Below are 18,010 nucleotides of genomic sequence, written 5' to 3'. Positions count from 1 at the left end.
CAGATAATACTTCGTTCAACGATAGTAGTGTTTATGTAGTAAAATGTTTGGTGTACTTCAAGAGGAGCGCATGTCTTGGGATGACCATTTATAAGCTGTTCTGAATAAATTGTCTGACGCTGTAGGTGTAATGTGTATATTTATATTTTTCTTCCTTAAAAAAACGACACAGGTACCTCGTTTATACCATGCCTACTTTATTCATGTTTGGTTTGGGACAAACAAAATGTGGAAAAATTCTCAAAACGTCAAAGAGAGCCGTTAGTACAATTGTTAAGGCCGGATATGACGCCCATACCAAACGTATTTTAAAAGCCTTGAACATATTAACTGTAACAAAACTTTGCCAAACAACACTTTCAAAATGACACAAACTTGCTATCAAAATTATTGAACAGTTTATTGTTCAAGTTTCCTGGCTAAGGCTGTTGGATTCTACATTTCACACACTAGTCATTCCCCACCCCGCAGCCATCCGCGCTCAGCAAACATGCCTTCCGAGCGCCAGCTCCGAACGGGTCCGTTCTTTGCGGAGACAGACAAAGGCAGGGGGCGACAAGGGCAAAACACCAATGGCAGCATTTATTGCAACGTGCAAATCAAATATACCTCATACCGAATAATCATAGGCCATAACGGTAACATTTGGAGTGAGCCATTAAACAACGCTAGCGATCGAGATGGTTCGAATCTCCGATGAATTACTGGAGCGTGGGGCGCCGCGCGTGCGAGCGCGAGTGCAGTCTCCGAGCTCACCCGGAAGGGTCCATTTGTGACGCGTTCCCCAGGTCCAGACCAGCGTTTCAAAACACCCAGGCGCTACCGCATCCCAAAGACTAGAGAGCATCCTCTCGTCATGATACATCCCACCAGACCTCACCAAACGGTGGCGCTACTGCGGAGGAAGAACTGGTTCTCGCGTAAAGCAGAGGGAAACGGGTCGACTCCAGACCGGCGACAACAAACCCTCTGGTTGCTGGCGTGCTCCCGTCGCGCGAGCGAGGCGCGTTGTGCCATCCCCGCAATCCCCACAAGGCCAAGGCCTAAGAACGAGTGCGGGAGTTGCGCATCAATGAACGGTGGAAATTCCAAGAATTAGTGATTGATTGATTGATTGATTTTGGGATTTAACGCGCCGACACCGCGCAGGCGATGAGGCGCGCCGTAGTGGAGGGCTCCGATTAATTTTGACCACCTGGGGATCTTTATTTGCGCCAAAATCTTGTACACATGGGTGTTTTTGCTTTTATTCTCCATCAAAAAACCGGCCGCCGCCGCCTGGGAACCGAACCCGCGCCCTCGTACTGAGCAGCAGAACGTCTCAGCCACTGAGCCACCGCGGTGGGTTCCTAGGATTAGTACTAAATATGGCTAGTCAAAGGATTCACTCTTAATTACTTCTCTGTGAAACTCCCCGGAGTATGCATTGTAGCAATGCATAAGTCATTATATTTACTCACCGAAAGAGTATTCTTGTTGTGTCGTTTTTTGTACGTGTCTTTTTGACCGTTTTGTTCGAGTGCTTATTTCGCCCTTTAGTTTACTGCTTTTTTTTATTACTGCGAGAATAGACTTTATCCTGATCAGTTCCGCGGTATTAGTATGGTAGTAATTCGTTTATAATTTATTGTCATCCAAGAGAAAAAAAAGCGTTTTCTGTTTCTGTGTTGCGGCATTTTTGTGTACTAAAACTTAGTGTGCTTTCCTCTACTTTGTTTCTTTATCGTTATTTTTATTGCACTCGACACTGTAGCGCCCTTTATGGCGCACTGCTAGCGTTGCACGGGAGCACACCTAAGTCAAACCAAATATTTGGCCTTTCAAAGATCACCCTAGTGAGTGTTTGTGTTATAAAATAAACTTTTGCGAATTCATTATTTTTTGGTATCAAGTGAAATAACCCAATGCAAACGTAAACGCCAGGTTACCCTCGAGATTCCTTGAGTGGTTGTTAATAAGCCCCCAACGTGCACTTTGTAGAGTTACCAAGAGTGCAAAATATTAATTCTTTAAACAATATAAGGGAGCAGATGGATGCGGGAAATATCTGTATAAAAAACTTTCTAATTCCACAGTAACTACGAATGCGGCGTTCGGTGTCAAAAAAAGCTTTCAACTGCATGAAATATTTAGTTGGTTGTTGAGAGCCACAGACCCTCCTATCCTTTCTTTTATAACAATGAAAAATAGCTATTACGTATAATACATCAGTAACAGTGAGTTCTATTCTAGCCGCACGCGGCATTTGCAAACATTCCGAACAATAGTGTTCGCAACTGGACACCTGTACGCAGGTTTTTTGAACGAACTTGCGCTTTAAGAAGCAACGGTGTAATGTTTCTTGGAAACAAAACCTCACAGGCAACTGAACGCCAAGAGACAATACGGTTGTCTACACAGTACTAAAATTTGGACGTGAGACCGTAAACAAAAGGGTAGAATCAACATTAACGCTCCATAAATAGGCCCGTCGGGGAAAATAAAGCCACTTCTCAGGTGTGAGCCTTCGTTGCTGTTTCACTCCTTGAACCGTACGAGTAAGACGTCCAATGGCATTAAAGCATTGCTTTTTTGCTCTCGTGCTTTTTCTGGTAGTCATGCATGGTAAGCAATTCTTTGATTACAGAATTTCTTTGTGACAACATAAATGCAGTTTATATTATAAGCAAGCATGCACCGAAAAGCAGGGCCAACAAATATGCGGAATAATTTATGATATTTTGTTTCAAACTTTCCTGTTGCTGCCGTGCAAAAGCTTCCCCTATAGTTCAAGCGTGGCGTACTTTCAGCCTTTTAGTTTATTTTTAATTCGAACGCTATTTTTCCGTCTTTTTCAATTGCAACAAGAGTAGCTGCTTAAATACAGACTCTGTTATTCCGTTTGCCAACTACATATGGTGGCAATAATGGACAAATCACATCGATGGCATAGGGTGATGACGGGAAGTAAAACCATGGGCAATAACTGTTTTGAAGCTTCTATCAACATTTTTCATTTCTCCGGTTGGCAGGAAAGTTTATTAGAGCTGTGCTTTTCTGTGTAAAATGTGCGCTGAGGATTGGGGTGCCTTGGCTACAGCGCAGTAGTTATAAGACGCACTCCTAGACTTGTTTTTTTTTTCAGAAATACTACAACGCGGTTCGATACACAAAAAAATCGAATACGCGAAGTAGAAACTTTCAAAGGTTCTCTCAGCATACTGGTCTGACCGCTTCGGCCAGCACGAATTATTTTTTTTGTTTCATCGATTTATACTCTCAAATCAACGAGCTGTATTCAATGACGTTTGCAAGTTATGTCAAAAAGCACGAGAGTGTTAGAAAACCATGAACTGACGCATGGTTGTAAAATAAAATAAAGAAGAAAACCTAATTTTTTGAAGAATGTACTATGGTAAATGACCCCTACAAATTCAAAGGATTGAAATTATTTTGTGATTAACTTATTGCACAAATGCATCAAACAAAATAAATATTGCGAAACAAAATGTTCGTCAGTGATCAGTCACTGTTCTACAAATTTTGTAAGCAAGCAACTAGTGTATAATCTGGTATCACGCTTCCAACAAAGCTAATCTTCGAAGGAGAAATGTTATCTCCCCCTCAGCTTTGGTATAGCACTTTTGAGTATTTATTGTGAAGTGGTGCACGTGATGAAAGGAAGGTATGGGTCTTCCACCAGCGCAGTTGCATAAAATATTAGCGAGCAGGAATAATGTTCCTTAATCCCTTGGATACATGTGAGATTACATCTATTATTGCTACATTAAAAAGTAATACTTCTGGCCGATATGTTATTCAGGCATGACAATAAATGTGCAGCCTGCTTTATTGCAAGCCGGCCTGCTCATGCATGTCGATGTATCCTGCCTGAAGAGCTGTTTAGGCCTATTTATGAAATGGTTTGCGTGCTTCGTGTCTCGATGCGATTTTTAGTCTCATTGAGCGGCGACATCGAGTCAAACCCGGGATCGACTCTTGAGGAACCTGCGCAGCAGCTATCAGCCATCGCTGGAGATATTAAGGTTATCAAAGAAGGCACAATACCGGCATGAAAAAAATTTACTGATTGATAAAAAACTGCAAAAAAATTAGTGTACCCTCGAAAAAGTAGCCGATTGCGTGAACAAATTAACGGAGTTAGACTGTAGCTTTGCAAGCATGTCTGAAAATCTTTGCGAATTTCAAAACAGAAGTCGTTGTTCGAATCGAACAGTTAATTCTGTTAACAGGCAGAATAACGACACTGCGGAAATCCTCTAGAAGACTGCCCTTGAGGATATCTTTCGGGGTGTGCTTCTCCTAAAGATTTCAGATGGCTAGCGGATTCACCGTGTTGTTCGGCCAAAGCAGGGGGGAGAATTACAAACCAAGTCCGTAATAATAAAGTTTGTTGATTTCCGAGTAAAAATGTACCATAAAATAGCCCCAAATTCAAAGGATCTGCGTTTTCAGACAGTCAAGATTTTTCACGGCCTATTCGGGATATAAGGAGAAAGCTGTGGTTTCGGAAAAAGAAAACCGGGACCGTCATGAAAATCTACGCCTTGTTTATGATAAGGTCAATGTAGAGAATCATGTCTATAGTTTTAATGCAAGCCGTGACGACACGGTTGAGACACGGCTGTGAATAAGATCACAAAAACGCCAAGCAAAAGGTTACGGTGAAGAAAGCGGCGAATGAACTGCGCATTAGGAGAAGCCACAGTCGGCAAGTTTCGTCGTCGTAAATTCCCGCAGTCGCCCCAATAAGTTACACCAGCCAGAAGGAGTACTTTCGGGCCTAGCATGTGGCATTATTGCTGTCATTGAAACATGACTACATTGGAGTATTTCCGAGGATGACGCTGTGCAACGTAATAATATCATCGCACTAAAAGACGGAACATCACGTGGGGGCTGCGTCGCGTTCATTTTCAAAAAAGGAATACGTTCTTCTGTTGTGCCAGCTTGCACTGATTTTGAAGCATTGATGTATATCTCAAAACGAAACCGTAAAAGTGGGTGTAGTTTATCGTCCGCCTATTGCTGACCGCACTTATTTTGAGTCGTTTTATGATTATATGCACTACAATTTTGATGGGGGTTGGGGGAAAGAAGGTGACAATCACACTGCCCGGTGACTTTAACGTTCCCAAAATCGATTCGATTAGGGTAGCTTTAGCCCAGGAAAAAAAACCCAAACTGTTTATATAGGTATGATGTTTACATTTATTCTTGACCAGCTTCTTAGCGCACCAACACGCGTGCAAGGAGCATTGTCTTCAATATTAGATGTAATCTTTGTAAGTAGTGATGGTCTGAAAAAAGAAACGAAATATACTCAATGGGCTATCTAAGCAGAAAATAGTTTGATACACACTCCATTTGGTTAAACAATCCAGCCCACGCGGTTCTGTAAAACAACTTCCCACTTTAAATGGAGCTAACAATGCACCTATACTGACATACCTTGTGCACGGGTACTCTGGATTTTATATGTGCCTCTTTGAAAGCCACAGCATTGACGAGGTTCGGTTGAAATATAAGCTTCATGTTACGTATTGTGAAGAAACTTTGTTCCCACTGAGCGCTTAACAACGAAGAAATGCAACCCATGAATTACGTGCGATATGATTTATGTTGGAGGTAAATGTAAACGGCTTGGAAAATCTAGTAAGCACCTGAGTGCGGCGGGCTACCGTTCCCGGAAAAAAACACTCTGAATAAACACCTCAAAAAACAATTCTTACCGCTAAGCTTTATTTCTGCAACTATAAACTACAGACGTTCATGACACCATCACCGCATAAATTTTGGCAATATGTAATTCAATAAGCACTTTAGCGTCATCATCAGGTGGTCTAGAGGACCAAGTGAGGGCAGCCGATTTGAATGCTTCTTTTTTATTTGAATGCCGTCAACCGTGTGATCCAGTCATGCACATTCAGGTACAATGATTATTTAAGGCTACGAAACGAGCCTCCCATATCAGAAGCGGGAATACTTTCACGTCTGCTAAGCATCAATGGCAGGAAAAGGTGCAGCCCAGATGGCATTCTAAATGGTTTCTTCAAGCGATACACCGAACCAGTTACTAGATACCTGTATTGTATATATTCCAAATGAGTCACAGATCCCTGACTCAAAAACAGCTAAAATTACTTCGATACGCTAGTCGGGTGCTAAATCGTCCCCCGCTAATTACAGCCCTATCTCCACCACCTCTACCTGCTACAAAGTTCTCCAACACATTTTGCGAAAGTTTCTAATGAATTTCATTGAATCAAACCACATCCTCCTTCCAATTCAGCATGGTTTTACATCCAGATAATGAACAGTTACTCGGCTTGTTGAGAGATTGCATGACTTAGCCCTGGGAATAAATGAGGGTTCGCATGAAGATATAACCATAATTGATTTTTCAAAGGCATTTGACAGTGTACTTTAGGCTAAATTACCTTCAAATTTTATAATTTTGTTTGAGGTGGGCCGGTTATTTATTGGATACAAAATTATTTATTCGGTCATTACCAATGTGTACACTGCAGAACCCACCATTCCGATTTGACTCCAGTTTTGTCAGCAGACCCCCCACTTTCTGTATTAGCTCTTTTGTTGTTTTTAATTTCTATCAATGGCTTAGCTTGGCAAGTAGATGTTCCAATAAAGCTCTTTCAGACGACTGAATTCTCCATAACCAAGAAAACCCCATGACGACCAGTTGAAACTAAATAGCACGTCAAAGAAGATAGCCCATAGGTGTGACGACTGGCAAATGAAGAGCAATACCAATAAAACTTTCCGCATGTCCTTCACGAGAAAAACTTTAAAATTAAATTTCTCGTACAATTTTGACAATGTGGAAATTCCAAGAGTAAACCACTTTAAATACCTAGGCCTAACGATATCTTCCGATCTTGGTTCAGCTGAGAATGTCCGCCAAGTCACAAAGAAATCATTGAACAAATTATTTTCTATAAAAAGGGCGGTTTTCGACCCACGAAACCAAACTTTTGGCTTTCGCCACGTTCATACGGCCTCTTGGAATGTGCAACTGTTGTCCGTTTCTTTCACAGTGCGTCTCGCATTACAACTCTGGATAGCGTTCAACGCAAAACAGTGCTCTTTATCTACAACAGATATGGGCGCACTGACTCGCCAACTGAAGTATTAGGTCGGACAGGTTTACGTACCGTTTCAAACAGCGCACGTGTCTTCGACTGAAGTTTTTGAATCAGTTCAAGCACAAATCATTGAGGATAAACTAGGATTTTTTCATGACGTTTTGACGCTAGACCGACAAGACAATGACATTGTTTGGAATAATAAGAGTGTTCATTTATTCACAATTTTAGCGATTCTGTTTTTACACGCAGCATTCCTGAATGGAATGCACTAGGCCCTGTTGTTACTCAACTGCCAACCATCCAAACATTTCTGCAACATGCTGAAAAAAGTGTGCTAGGTTTTATATCTTGATATAAAATGGTTGTATTTACCTAGTATGTAAACACTGTGCGTTATTACGGCGTGAGTAGCCTGGATAACTTGAACTTTGCCTTACCTGATGCTTGCATGAATCTTGGTATCTGTATTGTTTGAATATACATGTTGCATTTTTTTACTTGTAATATCTTTATGATGGCTATACTCACTCCTATTTTAATCCTAAGGGAGCTTGACAGTATTGTGTAACTAAAAAAGATTTTAATAAATATCCCACCATAACCATTACGGTCATTGGGAAGATCTGGAATTACGGAAGTAAACAACAATCATTCAGTTCGTTGTAACTTTCGTCTCGTCCCTTCTGATACATGTGCATCGCTTGTAAGTTACGAGAACATCTCAGGTATTCTCCAATTGCGGGTCATACGCATAAAGCAGGGAAACATAAGGTAGGGAGCGCCTGTCTTGAGAATGATGTAGAGAATAGTTTCAAAAACCGTTTGCGCAGTAACTATGAGATACCAAACGCCAATGTTACGCCATGGAATGTTCAGCGCACTATGGCGTGAAATCGCTACTGCATAAGCTTAACCGTACTTCGCATTCTGTGTTTAACAGTACTCAAAAACGCAATATTTAAAATATTCGCATGTTAACTAGTGTTCTGAGGTTCCGTTTGTTATAAACGTAGAAACATATTTCTACTTGTTCTAATCCTAACGACATTGTGATTTATTTTCAGCTTCAAGATCGCAGAGGCACAGTAACGGTATGTCATTTGAAAGTGTATTTTAGTCAGACTTTTTAGACGAAGCACACTCGACCAACAGAGACAAGAACGATTGTGAAAATATTTTTGGCCTATTGGTGATAGTGTGAAATTTCGTCGAAAACATTTGCTTTGGAACTACAGTAGATGCTTTAGCTTTGTCATTTAGGAAACCGTTAATATACGCTAAAAAATAAAGGTTTCTACTTCATACAATCCCATTCAAGCCCGGCCAACTCAACTTGTTGCGACACTCCCCGCTCCTAGAATTTTACTAACAAACCCGGTTGAAACGTTAGAATAAATGTTGTTATGTTTTTCAGTTTGACTTCTCTATCGTACAGCTAACCTCATAGCCAGGAACCTTTTCTCTTAACTGTACATATATATATATATATATATATATATAAATATATATATATATATATATATATATATATATATATATATATATATATATATATATATATATATATATATATATATATATATATATATATATATATATATAAACAGCAAACAAAAGGTGGCAAGGGAACTAATAGAGGCCTTTCATATACGAAAAAATGGTGATAACTGCGTTAGCGAAGCGTCACTATCTTTGTATTGTAGTGAGTATGAATTTTTAAACGCGTCCTTGTGATTAAATGCATGCGACTGTGCGCATGTGCACGGAAGGGTATATAGGTGCGTAGGCTGTTTCTGAATAAATTTAGTTGTGAGTCTGCGCCTGGTTTGTTGTCCTCTTCTTCCGTACCGTCCTTTTGCGCAGTTTTATTGTTATCATGGAACACCAACTAGCCCAACAACGTGCTTTACACAGAAAGAAATGCCGGCAGTATACAACGCCAAAGAAGGCATCGGGGAATGGTTAGACTGCTTTTACAGTTTACCGTTAGTGACGTTACATTATTTTTTTGTTAATTACGTGAGAAAGAAAGAAAGAAAAACACGCGCCCAGAGTGGGGACCGAACCCACGCCTTTCGATTAGATCTCGAATGCCTTACCAATTCGGCTATCTGGGCGACTGTGTTCTCCTTCACTTTCTGGGGTATTTATATTTACTACAACTGTATCTGACGCTTGAGGGTGTTAGCCAGCGCCACTCAGACTACACGGGGAGAAGGAGACCTTCATATATATATATATATATATATATATATATATATATATATATATATATATATATATATATATATATATATATATATATATATATATATATATATATACACACACGCAAAAATGGTTTCGACCACGATAAAAAAAGAGAGCAGATTTAATAACGTTTCCGCCGAGGGACCGGCCTTCGTCAGATACAGTGGTGGCATTTGTCGTACAGCTTATATATGTTTCAAAACTACAAATCAGCTACAGCAGTTGAATGAGGAAAGGGAAGAAAAGGAAAGAGGCAAACACGAGATACAGGCGCTTGTCTAAAGCATTACATAGACGCTATGTTGGCCAGAATTATCAATAAAGGTTTTCTGCACGATGTCTGTGCTTATACAAAAGCAAGGCTATCTTTACAAGGTTGTCTCTATAAACATCTAAAGCACGAGCAACGACCCTTAACAGCGATAACATGAACAATTGCCTATGAATAATTAGTACAACAGCAGAACACAGTGTTGTTGTTCAGCTGATTTGTAGTTTGGAAACATATATAAGCTGTACGACAAATGCCACCATTGTATCTGACGAAGGCCGGTCCCTCGGCCGAAACGTTATTAAATCCGTTCTCTTTTTTTACCGCGGTCGAAACCATTTTTGTGTATATTCTACCGGCGTCCAGGAAAACTTTGTTCCTATATATATATATATCAAAGTGTCGAACCGTCAACCGGAATAGAACCAGTATTTTCCCCGGAGCTGAACCCAAACTCGAACCCTTATTTTTTACCTTTCTGAATCCGAGCAGGAACCGTACCGAAAACGAATAGCACTTTTAGCATATCATTACCGTGTTTGCGTTACCGTTTACCGTGTTGCCGGAAGCAGCTGGCGAAGGTGAAGCCTGTGCCGGTAAGTCACCGGTCCCGGTAACTCTTGCGCTGCGCAGTCGACTCCCGCAAACACGGTAAACGGCAACGTAAACACGGTAAGAACATTCTAAAACTCTCTATTAACAGTTACCGGTTCATCGTGAAACGTGTAAACTACCCGTTGTCAATAATACGCGGTCAGTGTCATTAGGCGCTCTTCTCTTTTCGTGCGATCAACTTCGTAACCTCTCACGCACCTTTCCCGTTAAGAACAGTCCCAGCACTGTCAGCGCTTCGTACGTGGTCGCAACATGGTGAAATGCATGTCCGGCGGTGCTTTAATGGTATGCTGCTGCTGGTCGCCAGTAAAGTGCGCAAAGCTGAACAAAACACACTTTGCGTATCATGAAGGTGATATGAAACATCGACTATGCTCTCCTTCGCTACGACTTTGTAGGAGCAATCAGGCTGCAGATTGTTGCACTGCGCAAAGGTGGAGGCCAACACTGTAAACGTTGTCCCTTGTTGCATTTTAGGATTTGCTTGGAGAGGCCGTACTCAGAAAAGTGTAAATGCATGGCAAGTGTCCTCGCAAGTGTTAAGTGTCACTGAATAGTTGACATGTTATTCAGTGACTGAACTACTGGAGAGGATCTATGCTCGATTGCCTCTCTCGGCCGCCGCGATTTAGACGAAATGATCCATGCCTGTTATTTTGATTCTGCAAAGTTCTTTTCCAAAATAAAAGATAAATAAGCTAACTCCTTTAAAGTATCCATAGTCTCCAAATAAAAATATCTGCTGCAACATCGGTAATAGTTTGCATTTCACAGAGGAAACGTGTGGGTGATTCGTTCACTGTGGATGTTAGTTAAAGCCGTATTAGAGAGTTTTTCAAATGGAGAGAGTAAACATTTAGTTCTGAAACTCGGTTGAGTGTGAAGGAGGGTGTTAAAAAAACCGGCAAGGGCGGCCCTCTTAGTCTGGTAGGTCATGTGCCACGGCCGCTCATCTAGCCCGTTCGAGCAGTGGAGCCTGGTCCTTAAGCTGGCCGCTGCGCAGCACCCAATCCCACAACTGGTTGGTTGGCTGGAGGGGGAGGTGAGGGGTTAGTAGGACACTGCCATGCCAAGTAGAGTGTAGTTAGTGCGGAGTTGTAGTGTGTGCTGTTTAGGGAGAAGGTGGTCTCGGAGATATGTGGTGTAGATGTTGATAGTTATGGAAAGTGTTTGTCGGTAGACGGCGCCAGAGCCGTGCGGCTGTGATGGGAAGGGAAGGGGGAGGTGGTAGGTAGAGGCGGTGGGAGTTGGGTGGTAGGAGTTGGAGGGTATAGGCGTCTAGAAGTAGTGGGTGATCCCTCACCGCCCTCCCCCTCCACCACCCCCCCCCCGCAATGCCCGGGAGGGTAAGGCGCTGGCAGCGGCGTGAGATAACTCATTCCCGGGAAGATATGAATGCCCTGGGATCCATACGAGGCAGGTGCTCGGTATTCTGGGTCGTTATGTGAGGATTGAAAGGAAGAGGTTGGTGGTACGACCCATGGCGTAGCGACGGCAAGCGGATTGGGAATCAGTCAGGCTTGTGATGTGCATTGCAGGTGTGTGCGCAATGTTGAGCGCGACGGAAGCCTCCTCCCTAGTGTCAATAGATGTGGTGCGTCAGGTGCCTGTAGTGGCGTGGTAGCCTACTGAGTGTATGATTGCGATGACGTGTGCTGGGTGTGTGCGGTATCGGTAAGCGGTGGGATCGGTAATGTATCGTTTAGCTAGTTGCCGTGTGCGGTGTGAGCGGCGCCCCTTGGTGTAGAGGAAGTGTATGTGCTTAGGTATCGCGAGTGCATGGATGGCAGCGCGGGTTGTGGAGGGGGGGGGGCGGAAGGGAGGGTGCAGAACGTTTCGGCAATGGCGTTGGAGGGCTGGCCGAGGCTGTTAGCAGGTCGCGGCCAGTGAAGGTAGCTTTTAGCCGCTAGCATTGAATTGTAAGGTGTGTCAGCTCGGGTACGGTGTTATAGATGCCCAGCCGAAGGAGGCGTTCCGTCGAAACGAAGTTGGGAAGCACAAGGGCTGCCTTATACGGCATAGAGATTGGCGATTTCTTGAAATTTTATAGCGAGGTATTAAACGGAATGTTTCTTTCCTGCAACAAACGTCAGATATCTTGTACGTTGTGTCAAGGAGATACACATAAATTTTTCATCTAAATTGAACATCTTGAAAACCCAACAGCAACTCGCCCAACTTTCCATCCTGTTAAATTGAACATGTCGAGCAGCCACACTTTCCCAGCTCTCTAAAAAATACTCCAAACTATGGTCCCTAGTGCGGCATAAGCGATGGTCGAGAAGAGTGCCGGTAAATCGCTATTACTTTATTTGTTTTATATGCAAAGCATCTCTTGCTCGGGGCTATGTCCGGCGTCCGTCGGTTGTCTGCACCTCTCCTCCTACACTATAAAAAATAGTTACCGGTGCCAGGTTTTGATCCCACGACTCTCTGTCCGCAACGGGATGTACGCAGTGCTCTTCTCACAACGCTACGAAACCGGGAGAGGAGCAAGAGCTACGAACGCGCCTTCTGTCCTTGACACAATCAAACTACGTCAAGAAGCTACTGATACAACGAAGGCACGCGCAACTGAAAGTCATCGGAAACGACGAACTCAAAACTTTAGAAGAAGATGTTGAATTTCCTGTGGGAAAGCTGTGGTGGGAAGCCCCACGCGCCTTGCAGCTCAACCAGCCCCGTCCGCAGCGCCTCTGATGCTGATTGTGGCAGGATGCCCCTAGGGATAGGCCAACCAAAGAATCCATCACGAGATAGCTTCGCGTTCAACCACCATCGTCATCTTCCCGTAGGGGAACCTATGAAGAAGGAGAAGAATACAAAGCTGCGAAAAGGAGGGCCTGTACGTTGCTCTCGCCCCGTCCGGAGCACCTCTGATAATGATTGTGGCTGGATGCAGCTAGGGATTGGCCAACCAAATAATCCATCCTGAGATAGCTTCGCGTTCAACCACCGTTGTCATCTTCCCGTAAGGGAACCGCCGAAGATGAAGGAGGAGAAAACAAAGCTGTGAAGAGGAGGGCCTGTACATTGGTCTCAGCCGATGCACCAATGTCAACAACTTTACCTCACCAACGCTGACGGAGACTATCGATTCTATCACAGAGACGACAACATCGACAAGAACATGATGGACGAGTTTCGGCGCCTCGAGAACCACCGCCCACTCAGCTTAACACAACAGTACTTGCGTGCCTTTCGCCACTGGTGTGGAACCGGGGGCGGAATTCCCTCTGGCGATAGTTAACACCAGCTCACTCAACATAACGGCAACACAATGGAACCACACGGAACCGCCACGATGCTTCGCATCTTCATCAGGGTTCCCCACGGGAAGATGGTGTAATTTTTTTCCTAATTTCTAGCACAAGCCTTCAAAGCTTGTATTTGAAAACGCACAACTGTAATGTGAAAACTCCGTATTTTCAATTTTTGTTTGTATTTTGTGTTTATAGCCGCTTTAAACGAGAAGACAGGTTTTTCTCACATTGCTGATAACTAAACGCATCGAAGCAGTTAGTGAACTTGTCCAAACTTCCGAAACCGTTCGCGAACCAGTTCGGTTCTGTGATTTAGCCGATTCGGAACGGAACCAGAACAAAATTATTTACCGTAATCACAACCACATCGTCCTTTCGCGGCTCGACACCCTGAAATATATATATATATATATATATATATATAAAATATATATATATATATATATATATATATATATATATATATATATATATATATATATATATATATATATATATATATATATATATATATATATATATATATATATATATATATATATATATATATATATATATATATATATATATATATATATATATATATATATATATATATATATATATATATATATATATATATATATATATATATATATATATATATATATATATATATATATATATATATCAGTGTGTCGAGACGAAAAAAATAACGGTGCGATTGCGGTCCGGCTAACATAAATATGTATAATATATAGGCAGTAGACGAAACTCCTCGAGGAACCAGAAGAAATATTTTAGAAAATGGTTGAATTGCGATTAAAAACAAAAACAGTGGCTTACTGACCTGTTGACTGAAGGACCAGCCTTCATCTGAGTCTTCGTCAGATGAACACTGGTCTTCCAGTCAAAACATCAGTAAACCACTGTTTTTGTTTTTGTTTTAATCGTAAGTGAACCATTTTCTCAAATATAAATATATATATAATGTGGGGTTCTACGTCTCGCACACTCGTTATTTCCCACCCCGCAGCCATCCGCGCTCAGCAAACATGCCTTGCGAGCGCCGGCTGCGGACGGGTCCGTTGTTTGCGGAGGCAGACAAAGGCAGCAGGCGGCGAGGGCAAAACATCAATGGCAGCATTTATTGCAAAGTGCGAATCATATAAACTGCATACAGACTGATTGTACGCCATAAAGGTAACACTGTGAGCGAGGCATTAAGGAACGCTAGAGATCGAGATCGTTCGACTCACCGATGGCATACCGGAGCAGCGGAGCGCTGCGCGTGCTACCGCAGTTGCAGTCTCCCAGCTCGCCCGGACGCGTCCCATTGTGGCGCGTTCCCCAGGTCTCGACCAGTGTTGCGGAGTTACCACTCCGGAATTGGAATGACTCCGGAGTCATTCCACCTTTTCGAAATGGCAGAATGGAATGGGAATGGAATGAGGACAACGCTTGGTGGAGTGGAATGGGAATAGAATTAAGCACCTTTTGCCGTGATGGGAATGAGGATTTTTAAACGACGGCGTCACCATTGCTGGCGCCTTTCGGCTACTTAAAAATTAGCCTGTGGTGAAGTGCGTCAGTTTATCTCAAAGGGAGCACCAGCGAAGAAAACTAGAACTTATACCCTTCAGCTAGAGTAACTGGATCTGCGCAGCCTGCCGCAGTGCCTGTGGCAGTGAACTTCAAGTGGCGCAACCGCGTCTGGCCGGTGGCGCCGTTAGTTCGGCTCTTCATACTTATGCAGGATTTTTGAGACATAGCTTTCTCTGTGGCGCCGGTGGCAGAACGGCGTCTCTCTCAGTGGCAGGCGCTGTGTGGCCTGTCCAGCAAGTGGGGAATAGCATCGAGAAGCAGGGGGAGGGGGGATAACCGGCAGTGTTTCTTACCGCAAGCTATTGCAGCGAAATCTTGGAGCTAACAATATAAACTGGTCGCGCATGAAACATGAATAAACAAATATGGTTGGCGTTCTTTTCCCACCCTCTATGCACGACACGCATAAGATAGCCTTGATCTTTGTAAGCCGACCTGGTAGGCATCTCGCGGGAATATGGCGCCAACCTGTCGACCATCAGTCCATGGGTTGCAGCAGGGCTCCGGGGGGCCGGCAAATCAAACCAAGGCAGCACAAATAAAATTGTGGGTGAGAGACTTGCGTGCCCGGCACCCGTCATAAGGGTAAAAAGCGAGCTTTGGAAATGTTACTAAGCTACCTCCTCCATATATATATATATATATATATATATATATATATATATATATTGAGAGACGAGGGCCAGGACCGGCGTTTGTTCAGGCGTACAAGCAGTATTCAAACACGTGATGATGATGATCATGTGCGCAGATAATGAAGACACACTTCCGCATTGGCTGGTGCTCCTGATTGTGTACAGATGAAGACGAAGTGCGAAAATTTTCCTCCGGAATTCTCCACCAACGGGAGTGTGGTAGAGAAGGCTCACACTAATTTTCCCCCTCCGGTAGAAGTGGCCTCGGGCCCGCAAGTCATTCTGGGGAACGGCGCTGGAGCAGTTTCGGTCTCGAGACGTAAACAATTTTCGTACCCCGACGGCGGCGATCTGGTGAAGGGTCCACTAGAGTGACTCTGTAATTCATCGGGGAGGTTTCTTCGACAATTCAGTAGGGACCCATAAAGCGGAGCAGAAATTTTTCGCAAGAGCCAGGAATTTGAACAGGAGCCCAAAGAATAACCTCTCTCCCGGTCAAAAGCGATAAGGGCGATGGGACGAATCGTACCGAACTTTGCGCAAATCCTTATGAGCTTCAGTGCGGGACCGAGCCAATTGGCGGCAATAGGCGAGCCTTGAAACATACTGCTCGTGAAGTGGTGTATCATAAGAAACAGGAGCAGTGAAGAAAGTTGGGTCGAATATAGAGGAAGGCGAACGGCAAAATACGAGCAAGAATGGGAAAAATTATGTTGTTCGTTGTACTGCAGTATTGTAGGCAAAGGTGACAAATGGGAGAATTAGATCCCAATTGCGATGATCAGGGCTGATCTACATGGAAATCATGTGCGACAGGGCTCTATAAAGTCATTCGGTTAAACCGTTCGTCTGGGGGTGATAGCCAGAGGTTGTTTTGTGAACGGTGTAGGAAGCACGTAGAAGGTCTTGGAGTATGCTGGAGCAGAAAGTCCTTCCGTGATCTCTGAGGAGGACGCGTGGTGCTCCATGGCGCAAAGTTTTGACGCAAAACAACGTCGGCCACTTCTATAGCTGCACCGAAGCATACTGGCGCTGTTTCGGCGTAACGAGTCAAGGGATCCAGAGCTGTAACACTCCACCGGTATCCGGACTGTGTCCTAGGCGAAGGCCCGTACAAATCGATCCCAGTAGTCTGGAAGGGCACAACCGGACACGGCAGAGGCTGCAGCAAGCCGGCAGGTAGAGTTGTCCGTCGCTTAATTAACGTGCTGAAAAGAACAGCAAGATCTGACGTATTTAGCCACACTCGCCTAGAGGCCAGGCCAGAAGTAACGACCATGAATGCGGTCGTACGTCTTTTCGAACGCAAGATCCAAAACTTGTGTCCGATATCGCTGACCCCCTGTTTGGGAAGGGTGGTCGAGCGCATGGTGTTGAAGAGGCTGCAAGCTTGTCTAGACAAGAGGGGACAGATGCGGACACGAGGAATGGTTTCAGACAACACCTAAGCACGCAAGACGTGATGATGCAGCTCAGCGAACTAATGGTGAAACAAGCAACGAAGAATACTGGCCCTTGATCTGAAAGGGGTGTTCGATAACGTGTCGGACGCGACTGTTCTTGAAAATCCAGGAAGGACGGGATGCGGCCGACGTGCGTTCAGCTACATCTAAGACTTCGTGACCAAAAGAACGGCAATGATCAGGATTGGCGAGGAGAAGTCAGAACCCGTGGAGCTGAGGGACAGGGACACCCCTCAGGGGTCGGTCCTGTCGCCTCTGCTGTTCACCCTGGCGCTCCTTCCTTTACCCTCGTTACTCGAACGAATAGACGGGGTTGGCCAAGCATTCTACGCCGATGACATCATGCTGTGTACCAACCACGCGGGCTCTGACGCCTGGATCGAAGGAGTGCTCCAGAGAGCGCCGGAGACCGTCCATGGGTACGCCAGGTCCTGCGGCCTGAGCCGCTCCCCACAGAAGTCGGAACTGCTCATCGTCCACCCAGGCAGGCCAAAGAAGCAAGCACCGCCAAGCGTAACCGTAACCATCGACGGCACGCCAATCATACCGACAGAATAGATCCGTATCGTGGGCCTGTTACTCAGGGGAGACGGAAAGGCCTCGGCCGACGTCACCAAGATCAAGCACTCGACGTAACAGATCGCAAGCATGATACGTAGAGTTGCGTACCGCAGTCGCGTACGTAAAGAAGAAGACACCCTGCGGCTAGTGCAGGCGTTCGTCGTGCCCCACGTAACCTACTCCGCCCCGTACCTCCGCCCAACGAAGGCGGACAGGGAAGCACTGGACACGGCGAAGCGTAAAGCCACCAAGATAGCCA

General features: G+C 44.2%; 1 long non-coding RNA gene across 1 annotated transcript in view; it reads left to right on the top strand.

Annotated features, from left to right (window-relative positions):
• The first annotated feature begins 2,497 nt into the window (after positions 1 to 2,497).
• The window catches only part of LOC144172465 (uncharacterized), a 32,176-nt gene continuing 16,663 nt past the window's right edge, over positions 2,498 to 18,010 (top strand). Inside the window, exons 1-2 of the long non-coding RNA XR_013323015.1 lie at positions 2,498 to 2,604; positions 8,174 to 8,200. This is a non-coding gene — a long non-coding RNA (uncharacterized LOC144172465). The remainder of the gene's footprint in view (positions 2,605 to 8,173; positions 8,201 to 18,010) is intronic.

The sequence above is a fragment of the Haemaphysalis longicornis genome, unplaced genomic scaffold, assembly GCF_048455015.1.
Source record: "Haemaphysalis longicornis isolate Haplotype H1 unplaced genomic scaffold, Haemaphysalis longicornis Haplotype H1 scaffold_216, whole genome shotgun sequence".
In the NCBI taxonomy this organism is placed as follows: domain Eukaryota; kingdom Metazoa; phylum Arthropoda; class Arachnida; order Ixodida; family Ixodidae; genus Haemaphysalis; species Haemaphysalis longicornis.
The sequence above is the reverse complement of the archived record's forward strand: the minus strand, read 5'-3'. Positions and strand labels throughout refer to the sequence as shown.